Raw genomic sequence first — 16,417 nt, 5'->3', positions numbered from 1 at the left:
ACCCTTTATCTGTGGAAGACTCAGGAGCACCACCCTGAGGGGCAGGGGACGGGCCTTCGAAGAGGAGACGCTGGGCACCCTGGACCTCCGTCTCCCACAGAAGGGGTGCAGGCAGGCCTCCAGCTCAGGCGTTGTGCATTTCTCTGTGGTTCTCTGGCTCCCGGTGTGTCCATGAAGGATCTGTGTTGTTTATCTCGGCACCCCTGCCCCCTCCGCGCAGTACTGACGTCGGAACACCCACACTGAGGCTCCGCCGTCTGATGAAACGTGTGCCTCGTCCTTGGGCTCCATGGACACAGAGGAACACCTCCTTCCCACCACCAAGAGCCCGGGGAGTGCGGGCTGCACGCAGACAGCCACGTGCGTGTCATTAGGCAGAGCGCGTTCTGCCGGCCCCGAGCCCTCGTTTCCCCACGCTGCCTCACTCTTTCCCTCCCTCTGTCTCCAGACTGTGCTCCAGGACTTGCTGGCTTCGGAGGCTCTGCAGGGAGGATGGGTGTTGGGAGTGTGTGGCCGCGTTACCCACGAGGGGCTCCATGCGCCTGGCCATGCCCTGTAAGGAACAAGGCCATGTGCATGCATCCGGGGCGGCCAGGGGCCTCGAACACCAACTGCCCTGCTCCTTCTCGGGCCCCTCCTGTGCCCGGGGCTCACCTGAAATGTGGACAGTGGGACCCACCGGCCAGCAGGCCTGGGCTGGCTGGTGTGATATGTTTGAGCAGCTGCTCTCTTTCTGGCCCCAGGAGCCGGGAAGGCACAGCGGTTTCCTGGCGTGGTGCACGCAGACGGGCCTGGTGGGAGGGGATGACCTTGGCTTCCGTCTCCCTGTGTTTGGGAAACAGAGGGTAGAGGGGTCTCTAGGGAGGCCGTGAGGGTCTGGTGAGGGGGTTCCCACTCAGTGCCATATGCATTGGCTATGGTCTCGGGGGAAAGGGCAGGTCTCTGGGGCTGGCAGGCCTGGGTTCGAAGCCCACACAACCCAGGCACCTGTGCTCAGCTGTTCTGGGTTGGTTTCTCTCTCTTCTGTAAACCAAAGGATAACGAACTCCACCGCCCAGTCTCTGACAACAAAACAAGAGCATGGGGTGTTTATTGAACGTTATCAGGTGTCAGGACCCTCCTTTCCTTTCCTCCTCGAAGCTCCGTTGCTACGACTCCGTGTGGGTTTTTATTGACTAGTGTGACGTCCCCCTGAGAAGATGAGCGGGGTGGGAGCCGCTCACCCACTGTTCACCCCAATGGGTGCACCACTGGGGTGTCTAAATCACTGTGGCCCCTGGGCCCCCAGTCGGCACCCAAGAAATGCTCGTTCAAGAGGGGAGACCTTCCTTTAATCCCTCCAGCACACCCGTCAGGTACGCACAGTCCTTGTCCCCATTTTAAATGTGAACAGAGTGAGAACCAGAGAAGCTAAGTGACTTGCCCAGGGTCACACAGCTAGGAGCCCAGCTGATCTCAGTGCTGTTCGGGACCAGATGTGCGCAGGGCTGGGCAAAGAGGAAGCAGCTGGGCCCTGGCTGGATACACCATCCACGGTGCCCCGGATCCCTCAGGACAGCCCATGGGAGGGGCGGTTTCACGCCCTTTTCACAGACGGAAAACTCAGGTTCCAAGAAAGGACCCCAACTCAGTCCAGACTCGATGGGGCCCCTGAGGAGGGAGCAAATTCATCTTTCATCTCAAACGGGATCAAGAAGGGGCCGGCCGGGGCTGAGCCGGGTGGCAGGGGAGGGGCCAGGCTGAATTCCTTCCTCCCTTCCCTGAAGCCGGGAGGGGCCCCTCCGAGGTTCTTGGGAAATCTTGCCGCCTGGCGGGCCTCCAGCCTGTGTCTCCGACTGTTCTTTTGTTCCCGGGGCTCCCGCCAAACATCTGACTCTGCTCAGGATCGATTGCACGTAAAGTGCAGAGAGGGGGAACGAAGATTTTTCCCCATGGTCGTCCAAGACGCAGATTTTTAGGGCTTTGATTCTCTCCCAGAATCACGCTGAACAGCTGTGCCTTTTGCAAGAGGTCACTTCGTTTTCAACTGACGTCGGGCCTGACTTGCTTTGGAAACTTTGCGTCAGGTGGTCCTAAAAAAGAGAGGACCGTGCAGGTGACCACTGGGTCCCACTGAGGACAGCGCAGGCTCACAGGGTCTGGCAAGAGCAGGCAAGGAGCCCGGAGACCAGGGTCACTGGCAGGATCAGAGTGCCGGGGGCAGAGGAGGCGCCACTCCTCCTCGTTTGTTGATTGACTACCCGGGCCGGGCCAGCTGCTTTTGTTCTAGGAGATTTTGTGGATTCATTCCCTGAGCTTCAGACAATTGTTTCTTTTTAAGAAAGGGAAGTTTGGAGGTGGCTGAGAGGAAATGCTCCCAGCAGGCTGGGGGCTGTGGACGTGTCAGCGGGGGCCCAGATCTGTACTGTCAGTGGGAGGCTGGGGGCTCTTGGGGGACTGCTGGGGCCCGTGGGGGGCCCTGCAAGGCCTCCTCCAGGAAGAGCTGCGTCTGGAGGGGGGGCTTGGGCACCTAGAGCAGGAGCATCTGGGCGGGCGTTGGGCTGGAGGTTGCTAGGCGCTGGAGTAGGTTTCCCAGGGAGACGGGGCTAGAAACACCATCTGCTGAGGATGCTTGAGTCCCGGAACAGGCGGGGGAAGAACGAGAGGTTCTCTCTGTCCCAGTTAACCTTGGTTCTATTGCCTGGGCCAGCATTCCTTCCACAAGTGGACCAGGAGGCGCCGAAGCCCTGGGAGAGCTGAGCAGTCCAAGTGGGACGAGGCTGTTTCCTTGTGGGACCGGGTGCCGGGGACTCCCCGCTTTGCACCCCCATCCTGCCCCAGCCTCGTGGGGAGGGGGCATCACGGGCAGAGGATTAAATACTCATACTTAGTCAAAACATTGTCAGTTACAAGGATCCTCCACATCTACTCGGAGGTGGAGGCCGGGAGAGAGTATGGATCCCAGAGTGGGAACAGGCTTAGTGCTTGATCTATCATCTGCCCGAAGGGAATGCTCGTGCCCAACCTGCCTGAATCCTCTCCGTGTGCGTGCTAGAGGAGACGTACCCGGTCAGCTTGCAGAAGCCGTCTGTTTTCTGTCGACAGAGAGCAAAGCCCATGACTGAGGTTGGGGGTAGAGAATCGGGGGCTCTGGGTTCTGGATACAAGGTCACACACAGTCCTACGGACAGTGGAAACCAGCTGACTTGTGCGAATTCGGAAAGGGAGAAAGGTTGCCTGTTTGGATGGGTGTGGATCCAATCACCGTTAGGGACATGGACTCAACCTCTAGCCCCCGAAGCACTACTTTCTCCGTAAACCTTCTTCAGCTCTAAGGATCATTCATCACCATGGCAGATGGAACCACACCAATGATTCTGCTGAAAAGGCTTCATTGAGGGGCTGTTTACACAGGGACCAGCAACAGAGGGGGCTATTACCACCTGGGTCTAAGGGGAAGTCCTGTTCCCGGAGCCCCGGGGCTGCTGTGGACCAGACACTGGCCATGCAGGGGTGTGACTACCCCAGGACTGGGACCTCATCAAGTGGGCCTGGAAAGAAGGGCCCCCACCTCACTTTCCTTCTTCATTGGCCAAACCAACCAGAAGCCTACAGTCAGGGAGGCTCGGTCCACAGGCCTCAGTCCGGGAGCAGAGCAAGGAGGGGAGGGGGTCAGCAGAGAGCAAGGGCCCCCTTGTCATGTCAGCCCAGTCCACGTAGCTGACTCTGGAAGCTCTTCCTGAGAAGGGGTGCTCACAGAGGGTACCCACTTCCGGATTATTCTGCCCCCAAGATGAGCACATCTTATGCTTGTAGGATAAACCGTAACAGAACTCTGCAATGCGCCCCACGCGGCCTTTCTCTGAAACGTCAGCTCTCTGAGGGCGGGGATAGGACAGCCCCGTGTGCCCTGAACTTTAAAGAACAGGGTGGACACATCGAGGCCGACAAGATGGCCTAGCTCTCCAGCGAGAGCAAGTGAGGCCAGCCTGGCTCCATGAGACCACAGGCTCTCGACAGGCGATGACACAGTATCCCTGGTGGAAGACCAGCCCCGCAGCCCTGCACGACCTGGGGAATCAGCAGTGTCCTCCGGCTAACAGCCGACCGCGTCCACCCTCCTGAGACCATAAGGTCTGAGTGGCCCTGGTCAGGGGGTGGCACATGGAGTCCTTAGCAGCTTCCTGCGGCCACCCCTCCCTGGCCAGGCCCCGACTGGGTGTGGATGACAGGGACAGAGAGGTCTCCAGCCCCCGAGGGCTGGTGACCTGGGGCCTGCTCTTCAGGACGACGACGAGGACCCCCGAGGACACAGCATCTCAGTGGACGCTGTCTGACCTCTTGGATGGCTGGAAGCGCCCAGGCAGGTGGTGTGTGGAATCCAGTGTGTGCTTCCAGAGCCCATTTGGGTGAAATGCAAGTTTCCCTCTGCTCTTGCTTCTCATTCCCAGTTCTGTCCCAAATGGAAAAATGGCTGTGGGTCCAAGTCCAAGGCGCAGCCCTGGAGCTGGTATTTTCCTTCTGGCACACAACAGACGTGGAGACTGCTCGGGCCTTGGGAGGGGCCCCAGAGAGGCTCCCCCTCGAGGCAGTGAGGCTTCGGGCCTCGAGCCCAGCCCTGAGGTCAGGGCTGCTGGTGCTGCCCAGTAGCCGGGTGCCAGTTCCCCAGTGTCCTGATCTGCAGATGCGGACAGTCGTCGTGTTCACCTGGGGACACTGACATGAGGGCTGGGAGTGGGTGCGGGTTAGAGCATGGGCCGTGTGCTACCCAGCCCTGGAGGAGCAAGTAAAAGTTCTCTCCAGGCAGCTCCTGGGCAGAGCCTCCTCCTGGGGCTCCGGGGCCTCCTGCTGGGGCTCTGAGGTATCCCAAGGCCACCAAGGGACTCCGGCATCCCCCAGACGCGTCTTTCCTCAGGAAGCCTTCAATGGGTCTGCCTGCTTGGGGTGCAGACTGGGTCTCCCCACGTGTGGCTCCAGCCTTACCTGCTCTATGCTGCAGATCCTCGGCCTCCCCAGGGATGTCAGACCCCACCCCACAATTGCCTTTTCCTCTGGATTCACATCTGTGCTTTAATACTTTCTTTAGAACACAGAGGGGGCTTCCCAGGTGGCGCTAGTGGTAAAGAACCCACCTGCCAATGCAGGAGAAGTAAGAGATGTGGGTTTGATCCCTGGATCAGGAAGATCCCCTGGAGGAGGACATGGCAACCCATTCCAATATTCTTGCCTGGGAAATCCCATGGACAGAGGAGCCTGGCAGGCCCCAGTCCATGGGGTCGCAAAGAGTCAGACACGACTGAAGCGATTTGGCACGCACACACACGCAAGAACACGGAGGAAGGATCCACTAGCAAGTGTTCCCCCTAGAGCCTGGCGTTACGGAAACGTGTGCAGCTGGATTTGCAGGGAGTGTCCACTCAGAGGCTGTCGACCTCTTGTTTCTCCCGATACGTGGTTATTATAACGCATGTCTGACGCCTGAGAGATGGCAGGGCCGGGGCTGCGGCTGCTGTCTCGGCCTCTGTCTTTCCTGGAAACAGAGGTACAGCCATTGTGACAAAGTATTTATCTGTTCTACGAGGGCCCAGGACCTGAATCAAATAAGTCCACAGTGAAGAGGAATCGATTCACAAACAAGTCAGACTGACACTGGACAAGAAATTGCTTGTGTTATGTAGACACCGATTCTGTCCCCGTTGGAAGGAGAAAGTCTCCATGGCACCGTGCCCTGTTAACTCGGAGCTTAACTGCCGAGAGTTATTTACCCAGATGACTTTTTGATCATCTCAATCTAAACATCAGTAGCTCGAAGTGGGGACCCAGGAGCCCATGATGACATTATGGGAAGAGATAGAAGTGGTGGGGAAAGCTGTGGCTCTGAAGGCTGGCTCTGTTTGAAGCCAGGCAGCTCCTTGAGGGGCTGGGGCAGGATCAGCTGGGACCCCCAGGCACATGGGCGTTTCTTTCAGAACTGGGGGGAGGCCTTGCTCTTTATCTGGGAGTCAGACTGAAGTAAAACTGGAGGAAGAAGGTACACTCCTTGGAGTCACTCAGCAGAGGAAGCTCAGACCATGGAGGGCTGTGCACAGAGCTCCCCAGGGTACCCGTGGGCCAGGTAAACACACACCCCCAGCAGTACCGAGGGTACAAACCTGCAAAGGAGGGAGGGCTGAGCTCCGGGGGCGATAGCAAAGGTGGACATAGATGGAAGGCCTGGGGAGGGGCTGCGTCCTGGGGGGCGGCCAGCCTGCCTGTCTAAGAAGCCGGCCTTGCCACCTCCTAGTCATATGACCTTGGGCAGACTGGGGACAATGGCTCCACCTCCAAGAGTTGATGGAAGAGTCATGTGAGCTGAGGCGTGTTATGAGCTTAGGATAGAACCTGGCCCCTGCAAAGAGCCCAGGAATTTCTGATGACAACCATCATCATAATCACCACTACATGTTATTGGTGTTGTTCAGAGTTAATCAAAGAAAGTCCTGCCTTCCAGTGACTGAGGTGAGCCCAGCCTCTCCATTCGCTTTGCTGCCTCGGCTGATTTCCTGCCCCAGCACTGGGTCTTGTCCCAGGGCCCGAGGATCCCGAGAACATTGTTTCCCAGTGAGAGCGGAGCTGGTGATCAATATGTGAGGCCGTCTTTGGCTGCAACAGATGGGGTTCTGTGGTGGAAATGCTCATGGAACACCCCCCACCCCCCACCCACTGTGGTTCGTCTGGGTCCCGGCAGGAGCTGTGCAGGTTCTGAGTGGCTGGGGATGGGACAGGAGGTAGAACTGGTGAGGACAGGGACACCAGCTGGAATGGGTCCTGCTCTGCCTGGGGAGTGCTCCAGACACTCCTTTTGGTCAAGCCCAAAGCAGGGTGGGCTTCCAGACTAAAAGCGGGTCTGGGCGGTCAGGGTGAGCGGGTGGCAAGGAGATGCCTCCCTGGGTACCAGAGCCTGGGCAGCCCGAGTGTGCAGGCTCCGTCCTTGACCGCGGTCAGCACTGGGAAGGCAGGTGCTGATGGACTCCCAGCACGAGGGATGGGGGTTTATGGAGGCTTCCGGCAGCAGGAGGTGTCTTGGCCCTGGATGGGGCTGGACCGGTGAGCAGAGGCGGATGCTCCAAGGCCGTGTGCTCCTCCTCCTCCCTGCAGAACAAGTCCTCCCTGTCTGCCCCGTTTCTAACCTGGACACCCGGCAGCCACCTAGAGGTGGCACCCCTCAGCCCATTTGCTTCATCCGCTCAGCTGTGAAGTCTGCTGATTCTCCTGAGCTGTGGGCATTCTTGCCAGGTGACAGAGGTGGCAGTTTTGGAAAAGGCAGGGGCATCTTTGTGCAAACTCCCTGAGAGGGACCTCATTCCCGCCAGCCACCTGCACCTCCTGAGTCCTCGTCAGGGTGGGGTCATGAGGGCTCGGTGCAGCCTGGGGAAAACTGTCAGATCAATAAGGATGGACACGATGACCATTGCCAGGGGCAGGCATGATTTCTTTTCTTTTTTTAAGTATAGCTGATTTACAGTATTATTTTAGCTTCAGGTGTGTAACACAGGGATTCAACATTTTCATAGATTTACTCCCTTTAAACTTATTATAAAACAATATTTTATTTTTTCCCACACCTGTGGCATGTGGGATCTTCGTTCCCTGACCAGGGATCGAACCCACAACCCCTACAGTGAAAGTGCAGAGTCCTAACCACTGGACTGCCAGGGAAGTCCCCTCTGTTTTATGCAAGTAATTTATATCTCTTAATCCCATACCCGTTTTGTCCCTCCCGCTTCCCTCTCCCTTTTGGTAACCACAGGTTTGTTCTCTATATCTGTGAGTCTGTTCCTGTTTTGTTATATTCCTTCATTTGTTTTGTTTTTTTTTAGATTCCACATAGAAATGATATCACACAGTATTTGTTTTTCTCAGTCTGACTTACTTTACTAAATATTATGCACCCAGGTCCATCCGTGTTGTTGCAAATGACAAATTTTCATTCCTTTTTATGGCTGAGTAATATTCCATTGTGTATATATGTACCACATCTTCTTTATCCATTCATCTGTTGAAGGACACTTAGGTCATTTCCATATTTTGTTATTATAAATAGTACTGTTATGAGCATTGAGGTGCATGTATCTTTTTAAATTATTGTTTTTATTTTATTCTGATATATACCCAGGAGTGGGATTGCTGGATCATACAGTAGCTCTATTTTTAGTTTTTTGAGGAATCTCTAAACTCTTCTCTATAGTGGCTCTGCCAATATACATTCCCTCCATCCGTGTATGACAGTTCCCATTTCTTTGCATCCTCCCCAACATTCGTTATTTTTGTTCCTTTGGTAATGGCCATTCTGACAGGTGCAAGGTGATATCTCAGCATGGTGATGATTTCCAGTTCTCACCACGGCTGCATAAGGTAGGCACTCATGTGTCCCGTTTTCAAATAGGGAGACAAAGGCCTGGGAGCTCCACTCCATTTCCCGGCCGCTGAACTAGGAGCAGAGATCAAACCGACTCTGATTCCCAGGCTGTGTTCTTTCCCCGCCCCAGACCACGGGTGGAGCAAGAGGCCATGTTTCATGCTAAAGGAGCAACAGGTGGGGAAGAGTCCATAGATGGCCGGCATGGGGCTTCTGGGCTGGGCTGGGCTGAGGCTCCCCAGCGCCCAGCATCAGGCACGGGACCGACGTCTCCGTCAGAAGGTGGGTCCACGGGTGGCCGGCTCACTGGCGCATCGAGCCCCACCGCGGTGCCTTCAGCCGGCCAACTTGTGCCCCTCAACCTGGAGTGACGGCTGCAATTCAGCGCCTGCACTCGTGGCAGCAAAAACACGGTGAAACAAGCGGAAAGACTGTAATTACCTCTTAACACGTTGCCACATTTCTCTGCTGTCAGAAAGGTTTTGTTTTCTGATTTATTTTGATCTGCTTGGAAATTAGTTGCTGCAGTGCCTTTGGTGTGTAATCATGGTCCTGCCAGTTAGCAGGTGGCAGCAGCGGACGCCCAGAAAAGACAAGTTTTCCTCTCCTTTTCCTATTTGTGTCACCGTCTGTGTGTCGGGACAGCGCTGTGTCTGCATTCATCCCTGGCTCCTCACCATGACCCTCCTCACCATGACCCGCCTCACCATGACCTTCTGGGAGGTCATAGCCTGCAAGAGGGGAGTGTCTTGCAGGCTATGACCTCCCAGAAGATTCACGCCCACACGATTTTCCCTGGACCCATCTGCCCCAGCTTCCTCCAGGACCCCACCCTCTCCTCCAGCCCACAGACGGCTCCGCACCTGTTTCACACCAACCCGAAGTCCCCACAGTCTCAGACCCACCCTTGACCCACTGCCTCCGTCTGCTTGCAGATCCTGCACCCACTCATGGAGCTTGTATCCAGGAACCCAGGTCCTTCTGCCCACAGACCCGCCAGCTCTCTGTACACTATCCGTGGGAAGGTGGCCGCCTCAGTCCAGCTGGGTAGCGGCCTTTCTCCCAGGTCAGGCCAGGAGGAGAAGGGGACCCGTGGAATATATTGAGAAAACATTTGAGGTCCCTGTAACCAGGCTGATAAGGGGATGAAGATGTTCCCACCTCTACACGCCAGCATAGTATACTCGTTGGAAAAGTCCCTGATGCTGGGAAAGGTTGAGAGCAGGAGGCCAAGGGAGCAACAGAGGATGAGATGGTTGGACAGTATCATCCGCTCAATGGACATGAGTTGGAGTAGACTCTGGGAGAGAGTGAAGGGCAGGGAAACCACCAGCGCCGCATTCCACTGGGGGAGAGGGTCGCAGAGTCGGACGCGACTGAGCACCAACGGCTGCTGACGCTGAGCACCTTTCATGTGCTTACCTGCAAGCCGTACATCTTCTCTGGTGAAGTGTCTGTTCATAACTTCTGTCCATTTTGCAGTGGAGTTGTTTTCCTAATACTGCATTTTGAGAGATCTTTGTATGTTCCAGAGAATAGCTCTTTTTTTCTTTTTTTAAAAAATTAATTTATTTTAATTGGAGGCTAATTGCTTTACAATACTGTAGTGATTTTTGCCATACATTGACATGAATCAGCCATGGGTGTACAATGTGTTCCCCATCCTGAACCCTCCTCCCACCATCCTCCCCATCCCATCCCTCAGGGTCATCCCAGCGCACCGGCCCTGAGCACCCTGTCCCAGAGCCTAGTTGTTAATTAGATATGTGCTGTGCAAATATGTTCTGTCTCATCTGACAAAAATATTTTGTCTCTCATATTTGTCGGAAATCAGTCTCCATCTATGTGTGGATTTATTTCTGGCTCCTCTGTTCTCTTCCATGGACCCGTTTGCCTGTCTTTACACCAAGAACACACTGTTTTGATTATTACAGCTTTATGATAAGTCTTGAAATCAAGTGCGTCAGTTACCCAAAGGGTAACTTATTTCTTCTTTTATCAAAGTCGTTTGGATTATTCTAGGTCTTTTGCATTTCCATATGAATTTTAGAATCAGTTTGCCAATTTCTTTTTTTAGAAAAAGCATTTTTTGCCTTGTGTATTTTGAGGCTCTGTTAAAGGTGTGTAAACAGTGTGATTGTTACATGCCCTGGAAGAACTGACCCCTTGTTGTTATGAAAAAACCTTTCTCCGTGGTGTAGTTTTTGCTCCGAGCTCTGCATTTCCTAATGTTAATATAGCTGCTCTAGTTTTTCTTTTTTTTTTTTAATTCATGTTAGCATCATATATCTTTTCCCATACTTTTATGTTTAACCCATTTGTGTCTTTGTATTTGAAATGAATTTCTTGTATAAACAGCAAATAGTTGGGTCTTGCTCTTTTATCTAGCCTGATGGTCTCTGACTTCTTACTGGGGTGTTCAGATCATTTTTATTTAATGTGATCATCAACATGTGATGTTAGATTTAAGTTTATCATCTCGCTATTGTTTCCCAGGTGTTCTTTGTTCCCTTGTCTTTCTTAATGCTTTCTTTTGAAAAAGCAATACCCGTATATTTTATTCTATTTAATCTCTATTGTTGACTTACTAGTTAAAATTTACTGTCTTGTCATTTCAGCAGTTGCTTTAGTGTTTACTGTATATGTTCTTGGACTTCCCTGGTGGCTCAGACAGTAAAGCGTCTGCCTACAGTGCGGGAGACCATAGCCTACCTTCAAGTGTTATTGACATGTAGTATAGGAACCTTACAATGGTCTCCTTACATGTCTCCCTTCATGGCCTTTATGTTCCTGCTGTCATTTGCTATAAACATTTACATTGTTTATAATGTTTATTCATAATACACTGTTATTATCTTTTTTATGCAGTCCTTTGAGGGAAAACTCGATCTCAATCTCTAGTGCTCCTAATTATTTATGCAGATCCACATTTTTGTCCATCTTGCATCATTTTCCTTCTGCTTTAAGGATGTCCTTTAACAGTTTTTGTACTGAAGCTATCCTGGATATGAAATCTTTTGGTTTTCCTGTCTCTGAAGTAAGTCTCACTTTTTCACCTTAATTTTTGAGAGCTGTTTTGACTTAGTATAGAACTTTATGGACTTCCCTGGTGGCTCAGATGGTAAAGCGTCTGCCTACAATGCGGGAGACCCAGGTTCAATCCCTGGGTTGGGAAGGTCCTCTGGAGAAGGAAATGGCAACCCACTCCACTACCCTTGCCTTCTTTCAGGAATTTTAAAGCTGTTGTTCCACTGCCCTCTTGCTTACATGGTTTCCAACAAGAAATCTGCCATCAACCTTGCCTTTGATTCTCCAGATAAACTATGTCTTTCTGCTCTGGCAACTTTTAGTGTTTCCTCTTTATCACTGGCTTTGAGCAATTTGATTTTGATGTGTCTTGGTGTGTAAATTTTTTTTGAAATTTCTTATGCTTGGTATTCATTGAGCTTCTTGAATCTGTGAGTTTATGCTTTCAAAATTAAATTCAGTAAAGTTTTGGCTGTTAATTCTATAAATTGCTGTATCTCCCACTTCCCTACTCCTGTGGGAATTCTAATTATACATGTATTAAATTACTTGACATTTTCACACAGCTCACCAATGCTCTTTTATTTTTTTTAATGTGTCTTTCATTTTGGATGGTTTCTATTATTATGTCTTCAAGTTTACTATTTTTTTTTTTTTGCCATGAATAATCTAATGTTAATCCTCTCCAATGTATTTTTTATCTCAGGCATTGTAGTTTTCATCTCTAGAAGGACTTTTTGGGTCTTTGAAATGTTTTTAATGTCTCTGCTTAAATTTTTGACCATATGGAATACAGTTATGGCTACAGTTTTAATATCCTTGTCTGCTAATTCTAACATCTGTGTGGTTCTGGGTCCATTTAGATGACTTTTCTCCTCACTACAGGTTGTATTTACCTGGTCTCTTGCGTTAGTGCAAGACACTAAATTTCACCTTGGATAATTTTGAATTCTTTTGAATTCAATTAATTCAAAATAGTTATATAAATATTCTTGAAGTTTATACTGGGACTCAGTTAAGCTACTTGGAAGCAGTTTGATCCTTTTTCGTCTTGTTTTAAAATTTTTTAGACAGAATCAGTACAGCATTTAGTGTAAGATGAATACTGCCCACGACTTAGGCAGAACCCTTTGGGTCTTCTGCCCTGTGAGTCATGAGATTTTAAAGTCTGGTTTATAGGTATTATTCCCAGCTCTGTGTATGTAGTGGGAGCTGTATTCTTCTTCTTAATAATCCTCTTGAGGGATCTTTGGCAGAAGGACCCTCCCTCTGTTGTTCAGATCTTTGTATTGCCCCATCCCCTTGAGGGTGAGCGGTACCTGAGACTTGCTTCTAACTGATGAACTGTGACAGGTTAATGGGAGGCCTCTTCTGTGAGCAGGCTGTGTCACATGAAAGATGATGAGATGCAGATGGCATGACCGGGTTACAGTATGTAAGACCCTACTTTAGCCACTTGGAGCTGGAAGGGCCCCCAGGGGCCTGGAGAAGCCAGAGGCTATGCCAGAGGACCCCAGGTGCCAGGTGGCCTCTAGAACCCAGGCTGCGTGTAGCCATGGGAGATGGATCCTGCCTTCCATCAGTTCAGGCTTGGAACAGATGCTTATCCAGATGATGTTGCACCCAGGTCGACACCTCGAGTACAGCCTGTGGGAGTGCACAGAGGGTCAGGCCATGCCGTGCCTGGGCTCCTGACCCACAGACCCTGCGGGATATTAAGGGTGGGCTGTTTAACCACTGAGGTTGTGGTGATTTGTTTCCTAGTAATAGCAAGTGAGTACAATTCTTCCCTCAGCCCCAGGTGGCTCCCTCACTCGCATGCATCCATCATCCAAAGCAACCTTCTACAGGGTGGCTCTTTCTTGTCTGCTCCTCCATCTTTGAGATCCAGCAGCTTTGGTCTCCTTGGACTCTCAGATCTGTCTCTTCAGTCATCTGCCAGACCGCCCCCGGGTGGGCCCCTCTGTATGTTCTGGTCTGAAAACTAACAAGGCAGCAGATGGGCAGTGGCAGGGTCCACCTGGTTGGTTTCCCATTTCTCAGGGCTCTTCCTTTGCTGGTTGATGTCCAGGATCTTGAAAACTGTCATTTCAACCATTTTTGCTATTTTGGTTTTGGGTGTTCATGGCAAGAGGGTAGATCTGGTCCTTATTAACCCATCTTGTCCAGAAGTCCTCACCTCTATGAGTCTTGTCATATTTCTGTAGTTGTAAAACCACTATTGCAATCAAGGTAGAAAATGTTTCTCTTGTCCCCCGAAGCATCCTTATAGCTACCCCTCCCCGTGCTAACACATGGCAACCACTGACCTGGTTTCCATTCCTATAGTTTTGCTTTTCCCAGGACATCATATAAATGGATCATTCAGTACGCAGCCTTTGGGGTGGGGCTTCTTTCAGTGCACAAGATGCTTTCACAAGTCTTCCGTGTTACTGCCCGTACCTGCCACTCATTCCTTCTTATTGCTGAGAAGCATCCTATTGTATAGATGAATCACAGTCCTTTCAGTGACTCTGAAGTCATTAGTCCAATGAGCCACAGACACCAGGGGAGGAGGTCAAAGCCCAGGTCTCTGCTCTCCTTCCTTCTCCTTTCCTACCTTCTTGCCCACCCACCCTCTTCTCCACCAGCCTCCTGCCTTCCTTTAGCAGAACCTGGGTTGACTTGCCTAATCATGTGATAATGATTGTTATTTGAAAACCAACCCAGAGCCTTTCAGCCCATACTCTGCAGGCTGAGACGTCGCCCACTGTCCCTGGAGCCAGACTCCTGGTGGAGATGATAGAGGAGGAAATCCAGGGTAACATTTCTGAAGTTCGTGAACTTGGCATAACAGCTCTCTTTGGAGGCTGCCTTGGGATTATCCAGTTCCTCCTGCTTCCTCCCCCTCCTCCTGTCCTGTCCCTTTACAGGAAGGACAGTCCTGTGAGCTTAGAAGCGCCAGCCGGCCTGAATGCATCCCTGGCTTGTGCTTCTTAGTGCTTGGATTTCTAATCCACCAGCAGAGTCCAGGGAACCTCATGAAGGGTGAGACGGGACTGAACACTCCAAGGATACCGAGAGTCGAGTAAACAGCTGAAGTCCTGCGGCAGGGTGGTGACTCCAGGAGGAGGTCACACAGCCACTTCTTCACCATGGCTGTGCAGGCATTCCGAAGGACGAGGAGCGGGTGTGCCACTTACCCACCTGTGGTGTCAGAGCCAACCGTGCCCACTGAGCGAGCTGTCAGGAGAGGGGTGCTCACCCATTTCCTACCAGACACAAGGGAGAAGCAGAGGGCCAGCGGGTCTCCTCCAGGGAGATTCAACTCTCGGGGCTGCCCAAGTACTGGTAGACCTTCCTCCTGCTCAGACCTTAGAGCTCATGTTAATTAGGAATGTCTTCAGCTTCAAGTGACAGGACACAGGAAGCCTGGAACAGCCTCAGGGTTGCTCCAGCGGTTTCGGGTGCCACTAAGGACCCAAACACTTTATCACTTCCCGCTGCCTCACTCCAGTCTGTTCGTACTCAGCTCCTTTTCTCGTTCTTGCCGATGGTTATGCAGACCCTGCATCACCTGCATTCAAGGCAGGGGTGGTGAGGGAGGTGTGGTACCAGCAACATTCGTGTCTTTTAACAGGAGACAGAGGTTTTCCCAGTCCCCTCCCGCCACAATAACACATCTCGAATTAAATATGCGTGTCAGCCAGGGATCTTGTTAAAACAGATTTGGATCCTTAGATCTGGGGTGCAGCCTGAGAGGCTACACTTGGACCAAGCTCCCAGGTAGTGTTGGTGCTCCTGGCCACTGCATGGTGGGGGCCAGGGACCAGGCTGTTTTTCCTTCATCTTTTTACCAGGATCAGGGGGTTGGTTAACAGCTAGCTGCAAGGGAGGCTCGAGAGGTGGCTGTGTTTTCAGCCTTCCCTGGGGAAGGAGACAGAAGAGAAGGCAGATGGAGAGAGTCTGGGTTGCAGACCACCAGCTCGGGTTCTATTGAAAATGCAGATGTGGAGCTCTGAGGATTCAGGTGGACTTGGGACAAGGAGGAGTTTTTGCCTCCGTGAGGGAGCCATGGACCGACTTCACTGGGTCCATGGGCACCTCCAAGAATGCTCAGCCTGTGTGCCAGGGTCTCTGCACTAAACCTGGGGCCCAGCACACGGTAGGCACTTTGACGTGTCTGATGAGTTGGAATGTCCCTGGCGAGTCAGGGCTGCTTCTCGTGGGTGCAGTGTGCCCAGCTGAGCATGGGACTCTTGTTAAAATGCAAATTCTGATCTAGTGCATCAGGATGGGGATCCAGGGTGCTGCTCTTTTAATTTTTTCAAATCCTTGTCCTTTTTTAATTTTGTAAGTTTAAATATAGTTGATTTACAATATTGTATTGGTTTCAGATATATAACTTCAGATTTTTTCCCATTATAGACGATTATAAGATATGGAACACAGTCCCCTGTGCTATGCAGTAGGGCCTTCTTGTTTATCTATTTTATATATAGTAGTGTGTGTCCGCCAACCCCAAACAGCTCTCCTTTCCCCTTTGGGAACCCTAAGTTTGTTTTCTATGTCTGTGAGTCTGTTTCTGTTTTGTAAATAAGTTAATTTGTATTTTTTTTTTAGATTCCACATAAAAGTGATATCATATAATATTTGTCTGTTTGCCTGACTTACTTCACCTACTGTGACAATCTCTAGGTCCATGCTGCTGCAAATGGCATTATTTCATTCTTTTTTAGGGTTGAGTAATACTCCACTGTACATATGTACCACATCTTCTTTATCCTTTCTTCTGTTGGTGGATATTTTAGATTGCTTCCATGTCCTGGTTATGCTAAATAGGGCTGCGATGAACCCTAGGGTGAATGTCTTTTCGAAGTATGATTTTCTCCAGATATGTGTTTGCCCAGGAATGAGACTGCAGGATCATATGGTAGCTCTGTGTTTGGTTTCTTAAGGAACCTCCATACTGTTGTCCATAGGGGCTGTACCAATGTATATTCCTACCAACAGAGTAGGAGCATTCCCTTTTCT

General features: G+C 51.3%; 1 protein-coding gene and 1 non-coding gene across 4 annotated transcripts in view; both read left to right on the top strand.

The window, feature by feature from the left end:
* The window catches only part of CACNA1C (calcium voltage-gated channel subunit alpha1 C), a 459,271-nt gene that overhangs the window by 209,607 nt on the left and 233,247 nt on the right, over nucleotides 1-16,417 (top strand). The window lies entirely within an intron of this gene.
* TRNAC-ACA (transfer RNA cysteine (anticodon ACA)) lies at nucleotides 11,481-11,552 on the top strand. The gene has a single exon. It is a non-coding gene; the product is annotated as a tRNA-Cys (tRNA).

The sequence above is a fragment of the Bubalus kerabau genome, chromosome 1 (genome assembly GCF_029407905.1).
Source record: "Bubalus kerabau isolate K-KA32 ecotype Philippines breed swamp buffalo chromosome 1, PCC_UOA_SB_1v2, whole genome shotgun sequence".
Classification (NCBI taxonomy): Eukaryota; Metazoa; Chordata; class Mammalia; order Artiodactyla; family Bovidae; genus Bubalus; species Bubalus kerabau.
This window is presented reverse-complemented; position numbering and strand designations above follow the sequence as displayed.